General features: G+C 48.1%; 1 protein-coding gene across 1 annotated transcript in view; it reads left to right on the top strand.

Annotated features, from left to right (window-relative positions):
* The window catches only part of RNF17 (ring finger protein 17), a 1983649-nt gene extending 1961561 nt beyond the window's left edge, over window positions 1-22088 (top strand). The window contains exon 40 of the mRNA XM_069202301.1: window positions 21750-22088. The gene's annotated coding sequence lies outside the window, so the exon portion shown is untranslated. The remainder of the gene's footprint in view (window positions 1-21749) is intronic.
* Window positions 22089-24769: the final 2681 nt, after the last annotated feature.

The raw sequence follows: 24769 nt of genomic DNA, 5'->3' as shown, positions 1-24769 counted from the left end.
TCACAGCAGTGCTGCCTCGATTAGAGAAAAAATACAAGGCACCATACGATGCCCCAGCATGTCTAATTGGTAATCCTCATCCAGAGTCAGTGGTGGCTTAGGCGGCACAGAGGAAGCCCAAGAATCTGTCTGCTCCGATTTATGCACCTCCAGACAAAGAAGGTAGACGGCTAGACAACATTGGTAAGAGGTTCTCCTCGATGGCTAGCCTGGTGATAAGAGCTGCTAACTCACTAGCGGTGTTAGCCAGGTTTGACAGACAGCTATGGGTAGACATCGCCCCACATATTGACCAGTTGCCGCACAACACAAGATCAGAGGCAAAGACGACATTGCAGGAAGGTCAGCGCACGTCAGCGGAACTCATAGACTGTGCAATGGGCATAGCCATGACTGCATTTCAACAGCTCGCAGGTGCGGCTGTACTTAGGAGACAAGGTTGGCTAAAGGCTACATCATTCCGGCCTGAGGTACAGAATAAGATTTTAGACCTACCTTTCAATGGCCAGGCATTATTTGGTAAACATATTGACGAGGCTTTGCAATCTATCAAATCCGACACGGATACAGAAAGATAATTAGGGACTTTCCAGTTTTGAAAGCCTTCCTTTCGAGCTAGAGGACGTGGACAGTCTTCATATAGAGGAGGATATCAGCAATCTAGATATTCAACCTATCCTTCCTCCTCTCACCAGTTCTGTCAATACTACCCACAAAGACAACCACCGCAAGCAGCTTATGATAGATCTGGCACTAGGGGACGCTCAACTCGCCCTGCTAAAGACTCGCCTGATATATCCGAGGTGCCGGCTACACCCAACTCTCCTCCTCTGGTTCTAGGCGGAAGGATATCCCTGTTCCTCAAGCAATGGCAATTCATCACATCAGACAAGTGGGTCCTCCAATTAGTGAAACAGGGCCACACTCTGGAGTTTATCCAACTACCTTCCTCCAATCCTCCTTGCAGGACTCCTTCAAGGTACCCAGACAACTCAAGAGGGAGATCAACAAGATGCTCCTCAAAGGAGCTATAGAGAAGGTACCTCGGTCACAGAGAGGAAGAGGGTTTTATTCCAGGTTCTTTCTCATTCGCAAGAAGTGGAAAGATTGGAGGCCGATCCTCGACCTAAGGGAACTAAACATCTACTTAAAAAAGCAGTTGTTCTGCATGATAAGCCTGCAGGATGTCCCCTTATGTCTGAACCAGGGAGATTTCATGTCTACACTAGACCTAAAAGACGCATATTTCCACATTCCCATCCACCCTACCCACAGACAGTACCTGAGATTCATGGTAGCCAGAAGCCATTTTCAATTTTGTGTCCTCCCTTTTGGCCTAAAATCAGTTCCTAGAATATTCACCAAATACCTAGCGCCAATCGCAGCGTTCCTCAGGAGGAGAAAACACCAGATATTTCCATATCTCGACGATTGGCTGATAAAAGCAAACACCTACGCAGGAGCGCACAAATCAATAAGAAGGTGTGTTTCCTTACTAAGCAGTTTAGGCCTCACCATCAACTGGGAGAAGTCCAAACCTCTACCAGCACGCAGTATCATCTTTTTAGGGGCGAACCTGGACACGCAATCCACCATGGCGTGTCCCACAGTAGAGAGACAACGGAAGTCACTGACATTAGCAAAGTGAATACAGGGAAGAAGCTGCGTTTCTGTTCGCCTGTTCAAATCCTTGTTGGGCATGATGTCATCATGCATACCTCTGGTTCCTCTCTGCAGACTAAAAATGCGACCGCTACAGGAGCAACTCAACCGTCAATGGCTCCAGATTTCGGGAAGCTTTGAAGATCGGATAAACATAATCCCAGCAATAGCCAAAGCCCTGGCATGGTGGTCTCAAAAGCATCATCTGTCCATCGGCCTTTCCTTTCTACATCGTCCAGCTCCGTGGACCATCACTACGGACGCATCTCTGGAGGGCTGGGGAGCCGTGTTGCAAGATCTTCAAGTAAGCGGCAAGTGGCCACTAGAGTTGAGAGTGATGCACATCAATCTGCTAGAGCTCAGAGCAGTTTATCTTGCTTTGCAGGCTTTTCTCCCGAAAATAGCAGGATCAGACATAGTAATAAGAACAGACAACACCACTACGATGCATTACCTCAACAAGCAAGGAGGCAGAAGATCTCTCCCCCTCTTCAAGGAAGCCCAAAGAATTTGGAATTGGGCCTCGCAGCAAGGCATCAGACTCACAGCGGTGCATTTGCCGGGGATAGAGAACAAGATAGCGGACTCGCTCAGCAGGCAAAGATCGAGCTGACACGAGTGGGAGCTGGACCAGTCCACAGTGGACTACATTTTTTTCCCAGTGGGGAACGCCAACAATAGACCTGTTCGCCAACAAGTAGAACGCCAAATGCCAGTACTTCGCAAGCTGGCATCACCAAAAGGGATCTTGGGGGAATGCGTTTTCCATAGTTTGGTCAGACATCTTTGCTTACGCCTTTCCTCCAGTTCCATTGATCCAAAGAGTCCTCATGAAGATGAAGGCAGAGCCATGCATCCTGATATTGATAGCTCCGTACTGGCCTCGCCAACACTGGTTTGCAGAGCTGCTTCTTCTATCAATGAAGCCTCACATTCCACTGAAACTGTCTCCACAGTTACTAACGATGAACAAAGGACAAATATCGCACCCGGATCCTCAGTCGATGCGATTGTCAGCATGGCTCCTGGGCAAAGGGAGTTTGCACATCTGAATATCCCACAGGAATGTAGGGACATTTTATCCAGAGCTAGAGCGGATAGCACTAATAAGGCTTACTCTTGCAAATGGAAAAGATTTTGTTTCTTTTGTTTGTTTAGGGAGTTCCTTCTGACCTTAGCCCATGACATTCCCCTTGCTGGGCATTTGGGACAAACCAAGACATGGGAAAGGTTAGTCAACCATTTCTATTGGCCCAATATGTCCCAGAAAGTGAAGGAGTTTTTTGCCTCCTATGCCACCTGTCAAGCTAGTGGTAAGACAGGTGGCCATCCAAAGGCCCCCCTCATTCCACTTCCAGTGGTGGGGGTCCCCTTTGAAAGAGTGGGATTGGACATAGTGGGTCCACTTGAACCTTCCACAGCATCAGGGAATCAGTATATCCTAGTAGTAGTGGCTCATGCTACTAGGTACCCTGAAGCAATTCCCCTTAGGTCCACTACTGCCCCTGCAGTAGCCAAAGCACTCATTGGTATTTTTACCAGAGTGGGATTTCCTAAGGAGGTGGTTTCTGACAGGGGTAGTAACTTCATGTCAGCTTACCTAAAACACATGGGGAATGAGTGTGGGGTGACTTACGAATTCACCACACCATACCATCCACAAACCAATGGTCTTGTTGAGAGATTCAACAAGACATTGAAGGGCATGATCATGGGGCTCCCTGACAAACTCAAAAGGAGATGGGATGTCCTCTTGCCATGCCTGCTTTTCGCCTACAGAGAGGTGCCTCAGAAGGGAGTAGGGTTTCCCCCTTTGAACATCTGTTTGGCCATCCTGTCAGGGGACCACTAGCTCTTGTGAAAGAAGGCTGGGAGAGACCTCTCCATGAGCCTAAACAAGATATACTGGACTATGTACTAGGCCTACGTTCAAGGATGGCAGAGTACATGGAAAAGGCAAGTAAAAACCTTGAGGCCAGCCAACAACTTCAGAAGATGTGGTATGACCAAAAGGCTGCTATGGTTGAGTTTCAGCCAGGGCAGAAAGTCTGGGTTCTGGAGCTAGTGGCTCCCAGGGCACTTCAGGACAAATGGAGTGGCCCTTACCCAGTGCTAGAGAAAAAGAGTGAGGTCACCTACCTGGTGGACCTAGGCACTAGCAGGACCCCCAAGAGGGTGATCAATGTTAACCGCCTAAAACTCTTCCATGACAGGGCAGATGTAAACATGTTGATGGTTACAGATGAGGACCAGGAAGCAGAGAGTGAACCTCTCCCTGATCCCCTCTCCACTGACCCTAAAGATGGCACAGTAGATGGAGTGATCTACTCAGACGCCCTCTCTGGCCAACAGCAAGCTGACTGCAGGCAAGTCCTCCAGCATGTTGCTGAGCTCTTTTCCCTAACCCCTGGTCAGACACACCTGTGCACCCATGATGTGGACACAGGAGACAGCATGCCTGTCAAAAACAAAATATTCAGACTGTCTGACCAAGTTAAGGAAAGCATCAAAGTGGAAGTCCACAAGATGCTGGAGTTAGGAGTGATTGAGCACTCTGATAGTCCCTGGGCTAGCCCAGTGGTCTTGGTCCCCAAACCTCACACCAAAGATGGCAAAAGAGAGATGCGGTTCTGTGTGGACTACAGAGGACTTAATTATGTCACCGAGAAAGATGCTCACCCCATTCCAAGGGCAGATGAGCTGATTGATAAATTGGGTGCTGCCAAATACCTGAGTACCTTTGACTTGACAGCAGGGTACTGACAAATAAGAATGGCACTAGGAGCAAAAAAGAAAATAGTATTCTCTACACCTGATGGGCACTACCAGTTTACTGTGATGCCCTTTGACTTAAAGAATGCCCCTGCCACCTTCCAAAGGTTGGTGAATCAAGTCCTTGCTGGCTTGGAGTCCTTTAGTGCAGCTTATCTTGTTGATATTGCTGTCTTTAGCTCCAACTGGCAGGATCACCTGGTCCACCTGAAGGTTTTGCAGGCCCTGCAAGCAGCAGGCCTCTCTATCAAGGCATCTAAATGTCAGATAGGGCAGGGCACTGTGGTTTACTTGTAGCCACCCTCCAGCACAGAAGCCATTGGCTACTGCCGCCCTGACCTAAATACACCCCTAAATTCAGTATTTAGGGCACCCCAGAACCCAGGAAATCAGATTCCTTCAACCTACACAAAGGACTGCTGACCTGAAAGCCCTGCAGAGAAGACGGATACGACAAATGCTTTTGCTCCAGCCCTACCGGCCTGTCTTCAGAATCAAAGAACCTGCACAGCAACGCATCTGACAGGGACCAACGATCTCTGAAGCCTCCGAGGACTGCCCTGAAACCGAAGGACCTAGAAACTCCTGAGAACAGCGGCACAGTTCACCCATAGCAACATCTTTGCAACTTTTAAGGAACTCACTCTTCCCGCCGGAAGCGTGAGACTTCACACACTGCACCCGATGCCCTTGGCTCTAGCTCCAGAGAACCAATACTACAGGGAGGACTTCCACGTGACTGCAACCTCGTGAGTAACCCGAGACGACCCCCCTGGACCCCCACAGCGACTGATGCAGAGAGAATCCAGATGCTCCCCCTGACCGCACCTGCATGTAACAAGGGAACCGACGCCTGGACCAAGCACTGCACCCACAGCCCCCAGGACCAGAAGGAACCGAACTCCAGTGCAGGAGTGAGCATCAGGCGACCCTCTGCCTAGCCCAGTCTGTGGCTGACCCGAGAAGCCCCTCCTGTGCCCAGCCTGCACCGCTAGAGTGACCCGCGGGTCCCTCCATTGATTTCTATTACAAACCCGACGCCTGTTTGCACACTGCACCCGGCTGCCCCTGTGCCGCTGAGGGTGTACTTTCTGTGCCTTCTTGTGTTTTCCCCCCCCCCCCCTGCCCCTCCCCCCCCCCCCCCCCCCCCCTTCCCAGGGCCCTACAAACCCCCCCCTGGTCTGCCCCCCGAGGACGCGGGTACTTACCTGCTGGCAGACTGGAACCCGGGCACCCCTGTTCTCCATTGAAGCCTATGTGTTTTGGACACCTCTTTGACCTCTGCACCTGACCGGCCATGAGCTGCTGGTGTGGTAACTTTGGGGTTGCCTTGAACCCCCAACGGTGGGCTACCTATGCCTCAACTTTGAGACTTGTAAGTGTTTTACTTACGTGCAAAACTAACCTTTACTTACCTCCCCCAGGAACTCTTGATTTTTGCTGTGTCCACTTTTAAAATAGCTTATTTCCATTCTTACAAAGACTGTTCATGATATTGTTTTCATTCAAAGTTCCTAAAGTATCTAAGTGAAGTACCTTACATTTAAAGTATTAACTGTAAATCTTGAACCTGTGGTTCTTAAAATAAACTAAGAAAATATATTTTTCAATATAAAAACCTATTGGCCTGGAGTAAGTCTTTGAGTGTGTGTTCCTCATTTATTGCCTGTGTGTGTACAACAAATGCTTAACACTACCCTCTGATAAGCCTACTGCTCGACCACACTACCACAAAATAGAGCATTAGAATTAACTTCTTTTGCCACTATCTTACCTCTAAGGGGAACCCTTGGACTCTGTGCACACCATTTCTTACTTTGAAATAGTATATACAGAGCCAACTTCCTACACCTCCCCTTTCTGTGGAGTGCATTTTTAGGATTCTGAAAAGGTCCCGGGTTTGAGATAATATCACACTTGCACTCTTATATGGCTGATCAGTGTCTGAGGGTGAGAAAGACTAGATGCAGAAACTGACAAAGACTGTGTGAAGCCTATATATATCTCTGTGCCATCACTTAAGAGGAAGTGCTGTGTTGCTGATGGGTCCAGTTGCACCATCTGTTGGTGGACACAAGCAATTGCTGGTTAAGTTCTGGAGTTATTCTGGTGCCTTTGGGATTTCTAAGGTGAGGAATCTGCAGATAGTATATCCTATAACAGGTGTTATCAAAGATAAGCCGTTCTACAGTCCCTCTTAATTTCCTCAAGCCTTCTTGTAAGGAAATGCCTCCTTGGTTACCCCCTGACTTTTTGCCTTTGCTGATGTTAAGTTATGATTTGAAAGTGTGCTGGGACCCTGCTACCCAGGCCACAGCACCAGTGTTCTTTCCCTAAACTGTACCTTTGTCTCCACAATTGGCACAACCCTGGCACTCGGGTAAGTCCCTTGTAACTGGTACCTAGTACCAAGGGCCCTGATGCCAGACAAGGTCTCTAAGGGCTGCAGCATGTCTTATGCCACCATGGGGACCCCTCACTCAGCACATGCACACTGCCTCAAAGCTTGTGTGTGCTGGTGGGGAGAAAATGACTGCGTCGACATGGCACCCCCCTCAGTGTGCCATGCCAACCTCACACTGCATGTGGCATAGGTAAGTCACCCATCTAGCAGGCCTTACAACCCTAAGGCACGGTGCACTATACCACAGGTGAGGGCATATGTGCATGAGCGCTATGCCCCTACTGTGTCTAAGCAAAACCTTAGACATTGTAAGTGCAGGGTAGCCATAAGACTATATGGTCTGGGAGTTTGTCAGACACGAACCCCACAGTTCCATAATGGCTACACTGAAAACTGGAAAGTTTGGTATCAAACTTCTCAGCACAATAAATGCACACTGATGCCAGTGTGCAATTTATTGTAACATACACCCAGAGGACACCTTAGAGGTGCCCTCTGAATACCAACCCGACTTCCAGTGTAGGCTGACTAGTTTCTGCCAGCCTGCTTCACAAAAGACATGTTGCTGGCCACATGGGGAGAGTGCCTTTGTCACTCTGTGGCCAAGAACAAAGCCTGTACTGGGTGGAGGTGCTTCTCACCTCCCCCTGCAGGAATTGTAACACCTGGCGGTGAGCCTCCAAGGCTCACCCCTTTTGTTACAGCACCACAGGGCTTCCCAGCTAATGGAGATGCCCGCCCCTCCGGCCACTGCCCCCACTTTTTGGCAGCAAGGCTGGAGGAGATAATGAGAAAAACAAGGAGGAGCCACCCACCAGTCAGGACAGCCCCTAAGGTGTCCTGAGCTGAGGTGACTCCTGCTTTTAGAAATCCTCCATCTTGAGAGTGGAGGATTCCCCCAATAGGATTAGGGATGTGCCCTCCTCCCCACAGGGAGGAGGCACAAAGAGGGTGTAGCCACCCTCCAGGACAGTAGCCATTGGCTACTGCCCTCCCAGGCCTGAACACACCCCTAAATCTAGTATTTAGGGGCACCCCAGAACCTAGGAAACTAGATTCCTGCAACATTAACAAAGAAGGACTGCTGACCTGAAGCCCTGCAGAGAAGATGGAGACGACAACTGCCTTGGCCCCAACCCTACCAGCATGTCTCCCAACTTCGAGGAGAACTGCAACAGCGACTCATCCAACAGGGACCAGCGACCACTGAAGCCTCAGAGGACTGCCCTGCACCCAAGGACCAAGAAACTCCAGTGAACAGCGGCTCTGTTCAAAACCAGCTACTTCTTGGCAACAAAGAAGCTACTTCCAAAGACTTAATGTTTCCCGCCGGAAGCGTGAGACTTCACCCTCTGCACCCGACGCCCCCTGCTTGACCTGCAGAAAACCAACACCTCAGGCAGGACTTCCCGGCGACTGCGAGCCCGTGAGTAACCAGAGACGACCCCTGTGAGCCCCCACAGCAACGCCTGCAGAGAGAATCCAGAGGCTCCACCTGATCGCGACTGCCTGTAACAAGGGACCCGACGCCTGGAACCAACACTGCACCTGCAGCCCCCAGGACCTGAAGGAACCGAACTCCAGTGCAAGAGCGACCCCCAGGCGATCCTCAACCTAGCCCAGGTGGTTGCTGCCCCAAGGAGCCCCCCCTGTGCCTGCCTGCATCGTGGAGGTGAGCCCCGGGTCTCTCCATTTCTTCTTATACAAAACCCGACGCCTGTTTGCACACTGCACTCCGGCTGCCCCTGTGCCGCTAAGGGTGTACTTTCTGTGCCTTCTTGTCATCGTCCCCGCCCCTCCCCCGCAGTGCCTTACAAAAACCCCCTGGTCTGTTGCCATTTTTACAAAGACTGTACATGATATTGTGTTCATTCAAAGTTCCTAAAGTATCTAAGTGAAGTACCTTACACATTTAAAGTATTACTTGTAAATCTTAGAACCTGTGGTTCTTAAAATAAACTAAGAAAATATATTTTTCAATATAAAAACCTATTGGCCTGGAGTAAGTCTTTGAGTGTGTGTTTCTCATTTATTGCCTGTGTGTGTACAACAAATGCTTATCACTACCCTCTGATAAGCCTATTGCTCGACCACACTACCACAAAATAGAGCATTTGAATTATCTACTATCTTACCTCTAAGGGGAACCCTTGGACTCTTTGTACACTATCTCTTACTTTGAGATAGTATATACAGAGCCAACTTCCTACATTGGTGTATCAGCGTTGGGGTCTAAGATTTTGCATTTACTGGACTATTCAGCCAATACCTGATCACACAACAAACTTCCAAAAATTGTCATTAGAAACTGATTTTTGAAATTTGAAAATTTTTTCTAAATTTTCTAAGGTCCTGTTAGGGGCTTGTGTAAGTCCCTGCTAGCATTTTGTTTAGAGTTTAAACGCTTGTCAGAGTTTGGATTTAAGTTCTAGAAGTAGAACTTCCTACACTTCTCTTTTGTACTGCTATGAGATGGGTGAATCTAATGAATGTGTGTGAGTGATATCAATTGCAATAAGTTACTTATCTTAAGTAATGTCCTTTCTGATGGATACAGGAGATTCACAAGAATTCTAACAACACTCCTTCCTCCCCTCACATGGATGTTTATCTAATCTGATAGAGACTTCTAGTTGCAGATCCTTTACCTTAGAATTTTCCCCAGGCATCAGATTGGATCCGGACATTTTTCTTCAAGCAATACCCTTGCGCGTCAGTAGGTGGCGTCGGTCGACTCCGCAGGCGTGGTGGTCGCCGTGATGACGTCAGGAGTAGAACATAGACGCCACCCTTGCGCAGTGATGTCAGTTCTTTTCTTTCCACACCACGCGCTGATCTGGAGAGAGCTGCCCTGGCTATTTTTGTGGTGCGTCGAGATGTCCCCGAAGACCAGGTTCTAGCCTTGTGAGGACTGCCATCAGACGATGTTGGTGACTGATCTTCATCGCATTTGTCTGTGGTGCATCGAGCGCAACCACGACCCGAAGTCATACTCCGTGTGTCGGGCCATGCACCTGAACGCTTTGAGGGAGCAGTCCCTAAATCTAATGGCTGTCTGGCACTTGACTCAGCATAGGTCCCGGTCTCGCTCGAGAGGAATGTATCAAGATCGGTTGCGGAGTCATCATCACTCGTCTTCTTCGAAATCCTCGGGTCAAGGTAAGAAGAAGAAGTCGAAGAAGTCCCATTGATCTCTGACTTCGCCCCGTCACTTGACCGACGCGATGCGGGAAGAGCGTCCACGCACTAGGCCTCTACCCTTGGAGCCTGCATCTGGGTCGACTCCACGCTTCCCAGAGTTTCCTGGAGCCAGAACGACCCCCTCCTAACTAAAGGGGTTTTACGAGGCCATGCGCCTCATCATTGGGCGGCCCGACCCCAATACTGCGCCAGACAGCCGTCTCCCACCTTCAGACTACGGCAAACCTCCTGCACAAGCTGGGGTTCACTATAAATGTGCCAAAGTCACACCTGACTCCCTTTCAGACGCTCCCTTTCATTGGAGCTGTTCTGGATACAGTGCAATTTCGGGCTTACCCTCCCGACAAGCGAGTTCAAGACATTCAGGCTATGATTCCGATCTTTCAGCCTTGGTCTTGGGTTTCGGTGAGACAGACTCTGATGCTGCTGGGCCTCTTGGCCTCCTGCATCCTGCTAGTAACACATGCCAGGTGGCATATGCAGGCTCTGCAGTGGGACTTGAAGTTCCAGTGGGCGCAGCATCAGGGGAATCTCTCCGACATGGTCCAGCTCTCAGAGGGGACTACGAAAGACCTGCAGTGGTGGCTTTTGAATCCCAATTGGGTCAATGGCAGATCCCTCTTCCTTCCCCAACCAGATCTCTCAATAGTGACAGATGCATCGCTTCTGGGTTGGGGCGGCCACATGGGAGAGGCGGAGATCAGAGGCCTCTGGTCTCCGGCGGAGTCAGGACTCCACATAAACATGCTGGAGCTCCGAGCAATCAGACTTGCGTTGAAAGCATTCCTTCCCTCTCTCAAAGGGAAAGTGGTACAGGTGTTCACGGACAACACTACCGCCATGTGGTACTCCAACGAACAAGGCAGGGTAGGGTCCTGGACCCTATGTCAGGAGGCACTACGCCTCTGGACATGGCTGGAACATCAGGGCATTACCCTGATGGTCCAACATCTGACGAGCTCTCTCAACGCCAGAGCAGAAGAACTCAGCCGCTGACGCACTGTCGATCACAAATGGCGTCTCCATCCGGAGGTGGCGCAAGGTCTCTTTCTCAAGTTGGGAGAGCCTTGGTTAGATCTGTTTGCCTCCGCAGAAAACGCGCAATGTCAGCTATTTTGCGTGTTGGAGTTTCCAAAGCGGCACTCGCTCTGAGGCACTTTTCGTCTCGAGTGGAACTCCGGCCTCCTTTACGCCTTCCCGCCTATCCCTCTTCTGCCCAGAGTTCTCAAGAAGATCAAGAGCGACTGGGCCCAAGTTATCTATGTGGCTCCGGACTGCGCTAGAAGAGTGTGGTATCCCGAGCTACTGAGCATGTCCATCGTTCCTCCACTTCAGACTGACTCTTCGGGCGGTTCTTCTGTCGCAGCAACAGGGGACGGTCCTTCACCCGAACCTGTCCAACCTCCGCCTTGATGCGTGGAGATTGAGCGGCAACAATTGATGCCATCGCCCTTCCACTCGAAGTCTGCAATGTTATCTTGGCAGCCAGGCGTCCCTCGACTAAAACTGTATACGCCTGTTGTTGGAATAAATCTGTGGCATGGCGCACCAACAAATCTGTTGACCCCCTATCTGCCTCTCTTTCAGGGGTTCTTCTAGTCATTCTTTCCTTAGCCCAGCAGGGCTCTGCATTGGGCACTCTTAAGGGGTATCTGTCTACCATTTCCGCCTTTCTTAGGCTTCCTGATCAGCCCTCACTCTTTAAATCTCCTCTTGTGAGTAGGTTCTTAAAGGGGCTCACGCACTTATTTCCTCCAACTCCCTTCATCATGCCTCAGTGGGATCTTAATCTTGTGCTTACTTTCTTAATGTGTACTCCCTTTGAGTCTATGCATAATTGTCCCTTACGGCTCCTCACATTCAAAACTGTCTGCTCGCAGGGCGAGTGAGCTTCAGGCCCTTTCTTCAAAACTTGTCCGTACACCCCGACAAAGTGGTGTTACGCACTAGAGCTTCCTTCCTTCCTAAGGTGGTTACACCGTTTCATGTAGGCCAGTCCATCACTTTGCCTACCTTCTACGCACTCCCACATCCTTCTCATGAGGAGGAGAGACTCCACCGTCTGGACCCAAAAAGAGCGTTGGCGTTCTGTCTCAATCGTACTAAAGACTTCTGGGTGGACGATCAACTCTTTGTTGGCTATGTGGGTGCGAAGAAAGGGAAGGCGGTGCAGAAGTGTACCATTTCTCGATGGGTGCTTCTTTGCATCAAAACGTGCTACGCTTTGGTGAAAAAGCAACCTCCTGAAGGCTTGCGGGCTCATTCTACCAGGGCCTCTGCTGCATCCACTGCGTTAGCACGCAGAGTTCCTGTCCTGGATATCTGTCAGGCAGCCACGTGGGCATACCTGCATACGTTTGCTAAACATTGATGCCTGGAGAGTCAGGTCCGTCGGGACGGCTACTTTGGTCGTTGGGTCCTGTAGGACGTTCTAGGATGAACTTAGTTCGCAGCCCACCACAGAGGATGGCATTGCTTGGGTATCTATTCTAAGGTAAGGAATCTGCAACTAGAAGACTCTATCAGATGTACAAGTTACTTACCGTCGGTAACAAAATATCTGGTAGAGACATATTCTATTTGCAGATTGCTTACCGCCCACCCATCCTCCCCGCTTGCAAACTGATTTCTAGGGACAGGGATTCCCCCTTTCAGGTCCTTAGCTCTGGCGCACCAATATCAGTGTTCTTAGCGGCTCTGCGCTCTGGTGTGGAAAGTCGTTAAAAGAACTGATGTCACTGCGCAAGGGCAGCGTCTATGTACTACTCCTGACGTCTTCACTGCGACCACGACGCCTGCGGAGTTGACCGACCCCACCTACTGACGAGCAAGGGTATTGCTCAAAGAAAAAATCTCCGGATCCAGGATCCAGTCTGACGCCTGGGGGAAAATTCTAAGGTAAGGAATCTGCAACTAGAATATGTCTCTACCAGATATTTCATTACCGAAGGTCAGTAACTTGTACTTCAGGTACCGTGTATTCCCAGGACTGGAACTGGTGCACGATAAGAAGGACTAAACTCCTTTTTCGCAGCAATCTTTTCACATATTGGATCCCCTAGCTTAAGAATCCAGCTGGTAGATGTTACTTGTACATCCCTAATTCCGGAGGAGGCAGCACTGGCAGCTGCGTTGTCATCACGGAATTTTCCTGCAAGACAGTGACACATTCCTTTATGTCAAAGGGTTTATCTGCCGCCTCCATGCCAGGACCATCAAGGTCTAGAATGTACATTTGAGTTCCAAACAGGCACTCATATGAAGTACGTCCCCCAAGGAAACTTAAGGACAGAATATTAAGTGCTCTCTGAACTCCATACAGGTGTGTCCTGTAAGCCCTTGAGGCAAAAGCAGGGCCCCAGGCCAAGTGTAAAGCTGTACAGCATACATACTGACAAAGACTGGCAAATCTTTAATAACAGTTCGAGCGTCAGCCAAGTGTAGTGGCCAAACCCATAGAAACCTGGAGCAGGAGTCAGCAGCGACTAAAATGTATTTGCATACACTGTTTGGTGTCAGGGGACCGCAATGGTCCAAGTACACACATTGTAAAGGTTTGTTGTAAATTAAGAGGGGTGTCTGTGGTGGGCGCTTAACGCTGGAGTCTTTGATTTGTTGACAAAAGTCACAACACAGGACATACTGCTTGGTCTTTTTGTAGAGATCTGGCCACCAATAGCGTGGTTACAATATCAAAATTGTAGCTACCACACCAGCCTGTGCAGAAGCAACTCCCTCATGCGCAGCTTTTACTAACTCAGGTTTTAAGTCTTTATTGGGAATCACTCAGACTCCCACACCTGGTATTGTCACTTGTACGTCAAACATGCCTGCCATCCGTAGGAATATTTAGCAGGATAGGCTTTAGCCAAAGGTGTGCCGTCAGCCGAAGCTCTCACAGCTGCTAGTGTTTAATCATCCACTTTTGATCTCCAACGAGTTACTGCAGCAACAGAAGCCAGAGCTACTGCTAATTTGGCTCCTTCATCAGCCAAAGTGTTGCCTTCAATGTGTATTCCAACATACTGGTGTCCTAGTGTATGTACAACATGGACATTAGGTAGTGTTTCTTTCAGGTCCGCTACTTTCCACCCACAGAATCTCTGAACCCATTTTGTCGCCAGTAATGCAGCTATTCATTGAAGGACTGGACACAGTAGTACAAATCACAAACGGTCAACGTCATCTGTTCAGGATCCATATGTTCCAGTGCCATCACCAGAGCCTTGAGCTCTGCAAGTTGTGCGGTGCACTCCCTGTAGGAGGCTGGCCTGGCTTATAGTGGGTACCTGATGGTACTTACACCTTGTGCCAGGTCCAGTTATCCCTTATTAGTAGATTAGTAGTGTTCTAGCAGATATAGTAGAGCAGCTTAGGCTGAACTAGGAGACATGCAAAGCTCCTACTATACCACTTATGTCATATAGCACTATATCACAAGAACCACAATACTCAGTGTTACTAAAAATAAAGGTACTTTATTTTAGTGACAATGTGCCAAAAATATCTCAGAGGATATACTCCATTAGGAGGTAAGTAAGATACACAAAATATACAAGCAAACTAAAATCAGGTAAGTAAACATTTAGAAAAGTAGTGCAAACACTGTAGAATACAATAGGATGCAACACAAACCATATACTAAGAAGGTGGAATGCGAACCACTTAGGGACCCCAGGCCTAGTGTAGTGTGTAGAGGGTCGCTGGGAGTGTAAGAAAACACTAACTGATACTAGATTCTGCAAAGACCACAACTGACTGCAAAGCACTGAAGATGGATTTCTGGACCTGAGGACCTGTAAAGGAAGGGGACCAAGTCCGAAAGTCGTGAAAGTGTCCAGGGGGGGCAGGAGCCTACTAAACCCCGGATGAAGGTGCAAAATGGCTGCCTCCGGGTGGAAGAAGCTGAAGATTCTGCAACAACAGAAGGTGCCAGGAACTTCTGCTTTGCACAGATGATGTCCCACGGAATGCTGGAGGATGCAGAGTTGTTTATTTGAAGAAAGACCGCAAACAAGCCTTGTTAGCTGCAAAGGTCACGGTTCAGGAAAAAGGGTGCTGCCCGGGCCCAGGAAGGACCAGGAGGTCGCCACTTGGAAGAGGGAAAAGAGGAGGCCCTCAGCCACACAGAGACCCCACGCACAAGAAGGCAGCACCCACAGAAGTACTTGAACACTGGTTCAAGAAAACTGAGCACGGTGGTGGTCTCAACACTACAAAAGAGGGTCCCATGAAGCTGGTGGTCAACTCAGCGAGTTGAGCAATGCAGGACGGAGTGCTGGGGACCTGGGCTATGCTGTGCACAAAAGATTCCTTGCAAAAGTGCACAGAAGCCCTAGCAGCTGCAGTTCACGCAGTACACAGGATTAGTGTCTGGCGAGGGGGGGCAAGGACTTACCTCCTCCACATTTGGACAGATGGACCACAGGACTGTCTGGATCACTTGGATCCACCACCTGTGTTCCAGGGACCACGCTCGTCACAATGAGAGGGGACCCAGAGGACCAGTGAAGCGGAAGTTTGGTGCCTGCGTTAGCAGGGGGAAGATTCCGTCGACCCACAGGAGATTTCTTCTAGGCTTCCAGTGCAGGGTGAAGGCAGACAGCCCCCATAGCATGCACCACTAGGAAACAGTCGAGAAAGCTGGCAGGATTAGGCTCTACAAAGTCGCTGGTAGTCTTTTTGCTACTTTGTTGCGGTTTTGCAGGCGTCCCGGAGCAGTCAGTGGTCGATCCTTGGCAGAAGTAGAAAAGGGAGAGGCAAAGGAACTCTAGTGATTTCTTGCACTCGTTATCTGAGGAAAAGCCCACAGGAGAGACCCTAAATAGCCCTCCAAAGAAGATTGGCCACCTAGTGAGGTAAGCACCTATCAGGCGGGGTCTCTGATGTCACCTGCTGGCACTGGCCACCCAGAGGCCTCCATTGTGCCCTCACACCTCTGGATTCAAGATGGCAGAGGTCTGGGACACAGTGGAGGAGCTCAGGGCACCACCCCTGGGGTTGTGATGGACAGGAGAGTGGTCACTCCCCTTTCCTTTATCCAGTTTCGTGCCAGAGCAAGGACTGGGGGTTACCTGAACTGGTGTAGACTGGCTTATGCAAGGAGGGCACCATCTGTGCCCTTCAAAGCATTTCCAGAGGCTGGGGGAGGCTACTCCTCTCCAGCCCTAAACACCTGTGTCCAAAGGGAGAGAGTGTAAGACCCTCGCTCAGAGGAAATTCTTTGTTCTGCCTTCCTGGGACTGGGCTGCCCAGACCCCAGGAGGGCAGAAGCGGTAGCTGCAGAGAAAACCCCAGAGAGCTGGTGTGGCAGTATCCGGGGTCCGTAGTGGAGCCCCGGGGATGCATGGGATTGGCACCCCAATACTAGATTTGGTATGGGGGGACAATTCCATGATCTTAGACATGTTACATGGCCATATTCGGAGTTACAATTATGAAGCTACATATAGGTCTTGACCTATATGTAGTGCACGCGTGTAATGGTGTCCCCACACACAAAAAGTCCCGGGAAATTGTCCTTAACTATGTGGGGGCACCTTGGCTAGTGCAAGGGTGCCCTCACACTTAGTAACTTTGCACCTAACTTTCACTAATTGAGGGTTAGACATATAGGTGACTTATAAGTTACTTAAGTGCAGTGTAAAATGGCTGTGAAATAACATGGACGTTATTTCACTCAAGCTGCAGTGGCAGTTCTGTGTAAGATTTGTCTGAGCTCCCTATGGGTAGCAAAAGAAATGCTGCATCCCTAGGGATCTCCTGGAACCCCAATACCCTGGGTACCTAGGTACCATATGCTACGGAATTATAAGGGTGTTGCAGTGTGCCAATTAGAATTGGTGAAAATGGTCACTAGCCTATAGTGACAATTTCAAAGGCAGAGAGAGCATAAGCACTGAGGTTCTGATTAGCAGAGCCTCAGTGACACAGTTAGTCACTACACAGGGACACACATTCAGGCAACAAACTATGAGCACTGGGATCCTGGCTAGCAGGATCCCAGTGAGACAGGCAAAAAGAACTGACATACAAGTAAAAATGGGGGTAACATGCCAGGCAAGATGGTACTTTCCTACACTCCCCCTAGAGTCTGTTTGTTTATGTATTTCGTGGTTGGAACTTGCCATCCTTTATATACCCACGCACAACTGCACAAGCAGCTGAGTATTGATGTTTGGTGTATAGCAGGTTGAGCTGAACCATCAGTGTACAAGATGGTCTGGTATTGTTCAATAGGTAGTGTATTTGCTAGGATTGGATACTCAAGTTCATATTGGAGAGATTCTTGGGTCTCCAATTTGGAGTCGAAAACATAATCAACATCGGTGGCCGTCAGAGACATTGCCCATTGAATTCAACATGGATGTAATGTTTTAGAGTTTAGAATGCTTGCTTTGGTAACAGCCTCAAGGGCTGGAATGGGGGATACAACAATGATGCATTTCCCTTGGGCAGAGGTCTCACTTTAAGGACCGCCATCTGAACAGCAGTGAGAATCTCCTCAGTGGGAGCAAAGTGTTGTTCAGCTGTGGAGTGCAAGTGTGATTTATATGCAATTGGGACTACCTCACCCTTGTTGAAAGTCACATAGGTGAAACCAATGGCACCAGCTATTACTCTGTTGACCAAATGTTTTTTATTGTCCCTTGTATGTAAGTGTTTTGCTTCAGGCTTTTCTTTTTGTAATGCACTGAGAATGCGTGTGTGTTCGACTGTCCAGTATTTGCTGGTAAAGTCAGGATGTATTAGGTCATATAATGGCTTAATGCATTGTGCATAGTCTGGAATATAAGTTCTGGCAAAATTTTAAAAGCCCAGTACCGATTGAAGCTCTCTTATTGTATTTGGTGGTTGTAGTTGTGCGCATTTGTCTAAAAATTGGGGCGCAAGGCACTTGCCTTCAGCCAACAACTCTTATCCCAAAAACAGGACACTTAGGCTATTTTTTGTTTTTAAGTTGAATTTGTAGCCGATTTCAGCAAATCTTACAACATTGTGGGCTACCCATCTTAGATGTTGTCTGAGGTTGTCAACTGTTAGATAGATATCATCCACGGTTGACAACACCTCAAGGTCAATGTCGTGTAATATAGATGTCACGCGAGCTGAGAACAGACCTTGGCTGTTCTTGTAGCCTCGTGGGAGTCGACAAACATTTTTTTGAGAGCCAAGGGCGCTGAAACTTGTTAAGTCCCTACTTTCAGGCGCTATATTTTGCCAGAAAAGCCTGTTGGAAAAATCCAGGGTTGATTTGTATTTTCTTCGCACAGTGTTGTTCATTAGTGCGGTGCTGTGTTTATTTTGGATAGCATATGTCTTTGTGTGACTGTTTAAGTGTCTGTAGTCTAAGACTATTCTATAGAAGTGGTCGGGTTTAGCAACTGGAAACAATGGATTATTCATCAATGAGTTTGAGGGTTCATTGACACCCTGGTACTCCAATTGATTGAGGAATTCCCTCACTGGGGCTTTTGCATCATATATTATTGGGTATTGAGGTTGAGGCTGAGGTTGGGATTTTATTAGTATTACATGGTAGGGAGAATCTTTGTCTCACCCTACATGATTGTAGTATAATGCAGGTGCTTGCGCCACTGCCCAGTCAATGGCGTACATTTGAACAAGCTATTTTGGAACAAGGGGCGAGAAAGATTTTTCAATAACGTCCTTTCCGTATGGAAGATCGCGGACAAATATTGGTGGCCAATCTTTCTCAGCCAGCAAGATGTCATAAATAGAGATGACGCAGTCCCAAAAGATAGCATCTATTATGCGTTCAATGTCCCTCTCTAACTGAATAGTTTCTTTATACACCCTATCGGGTGTAGAGACACTTATGCCCGCAGTCTCTACTTGCAGGTAGTCATCAGTTGCTTTCACCTCCAGATGCTCTAGAAGATTCTGGCAAACTATTGTGACTTCTTCCACACTGTGTAGCAATACCAGTGCCCACTTCTTGTTCTTTAGTAAAGCCCTCTTCTTGAGTGGCATGTCGGATTGCAGCTGCTGCGACTTTTTTCATTTTAAATGTGGTTTCTGTTGTGGAAGTTCTTCTTTTTTTCTTAACTGAAACTTCAAACGAGCATTGTGAGTCCTTTCTTGGTTTCATGTGCTCAGTCCGCTCCTCTGACCGCCCACCTCTCTCACTTCATTTTTCCAGTGAGTCCTGAAAGGAACGAGATTAGCGTGTATCAGTATACTGATATCTGTCAGGCGTTTTTATATTATCCCTTTTTCTAAGGTTATATCTATTCTGTGGGGTCTCCTCCGTATGTGGAGATTGTCCCTTCTTTTGTAGGTGTTTATTTTTTATTTTTTATACCACCGTTTGTTTGGAGCCCTCAGGTGCTTGCTTGGTAGTTTCCTTGTTGGATCTACCTTGTAGTTGTGGTTTAATCGGTTTGGCTCACAGACTCTCGACCGGTGCTAGAATAGGTTTCAGCGATAATCTTTGGCAGCTCACATTCTTGCTCTTGTACAGGAATGTCATGGAGCCCCATGTGCACTGTTAGAGCTACTGCTTCCCCTTTAAGATTACTTAAAATGATTGAAGACACTGTGGCAAAATTGCCCATTAATTGCATCCCCAAATCTAAGGCCGGGGCAGCCCCATGTTCATCTTGAATTTGTTTCAACAGCCCTGGAAGGTTGTCAAGTGTTGGTTTACTGTGTGCGGTAGTATAGAGCGTGGCAAGTACCGTGCCCCATGTATTGCAGTTTTTAATTGTGGGAACCGTCCTGAATGGCAAGCACATAGTCAAAATTCTATATTTATCCTGAGGTAGCATATGGGGAAAAACTTCTTCCATTGCATTTATTTTTTGAGCTAGCCAAAACGGAATTTCCTCCCGCTTGGCTGGTGTCTTTACCATGATTGAATGTACAGTAGCAGGATTAATGCCTGGGTTTGTGGTTAATGTTTGCATTCAAATTGTACTAACAGTCTGTATATTGTTGTGAGCTCTGTATATAAGCGGTGGCTCTCAGCTACCGCCAAGGCTGCTGCGTCAGGATGTGGTGTATTTGTGGCCAATAAAGGCCAGGTCGGGCCATTATTACTCAAAAAACCTAACCTAACAGGAAATATTTTATGGGGTAGGGTGCCATCAAGCCAATTATTATGGTCTTGATAAGATAAAGGTATCTCTAAATATGCATAAGCTCTATATTGTGCAGGTGGAATTGCATGTGTGTAGTTATGGAATGTCTGTGTTTTCCCATCTGCTGCTGGAAAGGTGACCCAGGAATAAAAATAATTCTGTTCTGTAGGCTGCGTGTCTCAACAACAAATGTAACTGGACCCCTTTGGGCCTTTAGCCTATGTGCCAATAAATGTGCAGTGGTGGGCGGGGCATGGGTCTCATGTTTACTGCGGTTGCTATCTGTTGATGGTTTGCCATATTACTGGTATTTATGTGTCCATCGATAAGGATACCAACTGGGGATTAATCCTTTTATGGTTCAAGCTTAAACAACTTACAGCTTAGGAAAGGTCGTACCTACCCAGCTGTGGAGGAAATCCTCAATGCCACGGACGTCTTGTATGTAGTATTGAGGTGTCTTTAGCCTTCAATGAGGCAGAGATACTTAGGAGGATTCGATTATTAGTGCCTGACCAAACTTTGGTGGTGCCATGTTGCGTAGGTTCTTATTATAGTAATGATGCTACTGGATTTGGGCGGTAGGATCACTTGGATTGCAGGTACCGAGTACAATTCCACACTAGGTGACACCTAACTAGCAGCGCCTCATCTCTGGCCAAGATGATTGTGGCAACCGGCACATGGCAAGATGGGCTCCTCAGGGAATCGTGGTACATCAGAACGCATCCCTTTCTCTCAGTTACCAAAATCTCACTCAGGCAAAGACGACAGAGGCAGATTTTAGGTCAGTAAGCATTTATTGAAATAACTGCAGCTTAGAAAAAAGCTTGTGTATAGCAATAACTAGGATGATAAAACACAATAAAAGCAAGCATGTGACTAGAAGTGTTAAACACAAAAACAGTCCTACCATACTGTCAAAAAAGGGGGATGGATCTATAATCCGCCTGCCAAGGCTAAGTATGAGCACAGCATACTAAACTCAATCTGCCCTTCGGGTTTCCCCCTTGGAGAACATCATCCCTCATACCTGGAGAAGAGGCCTGAAGTCTAGTAAGACACTGTCCCCATATGGGTCAGGGGTTCAGCTGTCTAAGCAGGTAGCTGTAGCGAAGCAATCAGCATACAGTGATGGTCATCTGTCTGGAATCTCCCTCTAACGTGTCTGGTACAAAGGGGTGTTTTATCATAACAAAACTGGCATTCTAAGAAATAGTTCCTGAATATGAATGTGTGTTTTTCTGTGAATGTTGGAGACACAGCATACCACGTTTGTCAGCAATCCTATCTGACCATAGCCTTGCAGAAAGTACAAAGTGTCTACTAAGAGGGTACTGTTTTCCTAGGCTAAAGGACAGTGTGATAGTAATAGTAAAACAGCACAGTGAAAATGGCTTACTGCTAGAAAAATAAAACCATACTGATGAAAATGTATCTAGGTAAAAGGGCTCAACTGCAGGCCTAGTTAGCTAAAATAACGTGTACAGAATATGGCTAAAATAGTTATACAACAATGCGGTTTTGAAGGTTAAATTCATTGTGTTCAACATTAAGACATTTTAAAATATTTCTTGTAGCTGAACTTGTTTAATTTTATATTGCAGGTGGTGTGTCCAGGAGTGATTTCAAAAGAAGAAACCTTTTCATTGGGTGTAGTGGCACTGTTCGCCTAGCATAATTTTTGCATACTTGTTTGTTTTAGATATGGGCATTCTCTTTACAGAAATAGTACAGTGAATGCTTGTCATTATGATTCCAACAAGGTATCTTGTTTGTGTTTTGCGTATACATGAAAACTGAAACAAAAGTGTGATTAGTTTATAGTTTTCCTGTGCTTAAAATGGACAGGTTTTGTTTGTTTGTCTATTTTCTGATGTGTGAAAAAAAGTGTTTTGATTTTACAACTTCTCTACAAAAGCATGTATAAGGCTAAGGATCTACGTTTTGTGGTATTCAAATAATAAATTTCATAGCCTGTTCTCTGCTGCAGAATACTTTATTCATAAATGTTTAATTTCTTGCATCTAAAACTGCAATAAAATCTTGGGAGTGACATCCCTCATGTATGCTGTGGGTTTGTGGTTGGGCATGAGATGTTAGTGGAGAGGTTGTTTAATGAAAGTTTTTTCTGCAGGTTACAAAGTCAAATGACCAGCCATACTAAACTCCTTACTTTTCATGCATCACATTCCAGATAGGTAGTTTTGAAACAGTATTGTGCATACAAGGGGATGGTGTATAATTACTTGATCTGATAGAGACTTCTAGTTGGAGATTCCTTACCTTAAAATTTCCCCCAGGTGTCAGAGTGGATCTGGAGATTTTTCTTCGAGCAATACCCTGGCTCGTCGGTAGGTGGTGTTGGTCGACTCCCCGGGCGTCGTTGGCACCGTAGTCGCCGTGATGACGTTGGGAGTAGTAAATAGACGCCGCTTTCACACAGGGACGTCAGTTCTTTTCTTTTTGTTCCATGCGCTGATCCAGAGATAGCTACCCTGGTCTCTTTTTGACCGACTTAGACAGTTTTGTCGAGTTTTCGAGTGAGATATTTGGTGTGTCGAGGATGTCCCCGAAGACCAGTTTCAAGCCTTGCGAGGACTATCACCGCATGATGTCGGTGACTGATCCGCATCAGGTTTGTTTGTTGTGTCCCGAGCGCGACCATGACCTAGGTCTCAAGACCATTTGCAGAGTCATCACCACTTGTCGTCTTCGAAATCTTCCGGTGCAGAGTAAGAAAAATAAGTTGTCGAAGAGGTCTTATCGCTCTCTGACTTCGCCCCATCGCTCGGCTGACGCAACGCGGGAGGAGCCTCGACGCTTAAGGCCTATGTCCTCTGAGCCTGCGTCTGGGTCCGCTCGGTTCTTCACCGTGTTTGCCTGAGCGAACCCTGTCCAACTTAAAGAATTCTATGAGGCCATGTGCCTCACCTTTCGGCGGACCGACCCCCATACTCAGCCTTCGAGTCTAAGGGGTTTGGTTGAGGGGCCTTCGGGTTCTACGCTGGCGGCTTAAGCTCCGGCCACCGACGTCCCCTCTGGATCCGCACTGGTGCCAGTCGCACCATTGAGACCTTCCCCGGTGCCGGGTCTATTGTCGACACTCCCGACGCCGGTAGTGCCCACTATCGACGTCGACCCAAACCTTATCCCCGACGACTCTGAACGGCGTTGGCTGATGCCGCCTTGATCTGTTTGTCTTCGATGGGGCCAGGTCGGATTCTGACCCTTTTTCCTATGGGTACGAATTCGGGGATGGATTGGAGGGGTCCCTGGACTCTTATGAATACCAGGTTGACCCACCATTGGACTGGGCACAGGCATTGGGCAATGCCAGTGGTCTGGATACTTTTCCAGATGCTGGCATGCTGTCTCCTCCTACCGTGGCTACGGCGGAAGGAGCAACTTATGGTATGGTGGTCTGTAGGGCAGCTGAAGTCCTTAGCCTTGAGCTTCCTATTGTAGAGGTCAGGTCCAATCTCCTGACGGAGGTGCTTCAGCCACATCCGAACTCCTTTTGCCCTTCAATGAAGCCCTCACCGATCTCCTTTTGGGTACTTGGTCTGAACCCTACACGGGCTCCTGTGAATAGGACTTATCGCACGCCGCCATCGGCCTGCTCCGAACAACCCTAAATTCCTGTCCCAACATCCCACACCTGACAGTCTTGTCATCCAGGCTGCTTCTTCTTCAGGTGCATTCCCTTCTGCTCCCCCTGATAGGGAATCAAAAAGGTTGGAACAATTTGGTAAGAAGTTGTTTTCTTCCTCCAGTCTCGTGCTGCGGTCTGTGAACAACGCATGCCCTTTTGGCCGCTGTAGAAAAATGCCACTCTTGGCATGGTTACCGCCTAACTTATTGCCTTTTGTTGATGCCAGCTATGATTGAAAGTGTGCTGGGACCCTGCTTACCAGACCCCAGAACCAGTGTTCTTTCCCCAAACTGTACTTTTGTCTCCACAATTGGCACAGCCCTGGTACACAGTTAAGTCCCTTGTAAAAGGTACCCTTGGTACCAAGGGCCCTGTGGCCAGGGAAGGTCCCTAAGGGCTGCAGCATGTATTATGCCACCCTGGGGACCCCCTCACTCAGCACATGCACACTGCCACACAGCTTGTTTGTTGCAGTGGCTAGAAAAAGACTAAGTCGACATCGCACGCCCCTCAGAGTGCCATGCCCACAACCCACTGCCTGTGGCATAGGGAAGTCGCCCCTCTAGCAAGCCTTACAGCCCTAAGGCAGGGTGCACTATACCACAGGTGAGGTATAGCTGCATGAGCACTATGCCCCTACAATGTCTAAGTCAATTCTTAGACATTGTAAGTGCAGACCGGCTGTAGGAAAATGCCTCTTACGGCATTGTTACCCCCTATCTTTTTGCCTTTTGTTAATGCTAGTTATGATTGAAAGTGTACTCGGACCCTGCTAACCAGGCCCTAGCACCAGTGTTCTTTCCCTAAACGGTACCTTTGTCTCCACAATTGGAACAGCTCTGGCACACAGATAAGTCCTTTGTAAATGGTACCCCTGGTACCAAGGGCCCTGTGGTCAGGGAAGGTCTCTAAGGGCTGCAGCGTGTATTATGCCACCCTGGGGACCCCTCACTCAGCACATGCCCACTGCCT

The sequence above is a fragment of the Pleurodeles waltl genome, chromosome 8 (assembly GCF_031143425.1).
Source record: "Pleurodeles waltl isolate 20211129_DDA chromosome 8, aPleWal1.hap1.20221129, whole genome shotgun sequence".
NCBI classification, from domain to species: Eukaryota; Metazoa; Chordata; class Amphibia; order Caudata; family Salamandridae; genus Pleurodeles; species Pleurodeles waltl.
This window is presented reverse-complemented; position numbering and strand designations above follow the sequence as displayed.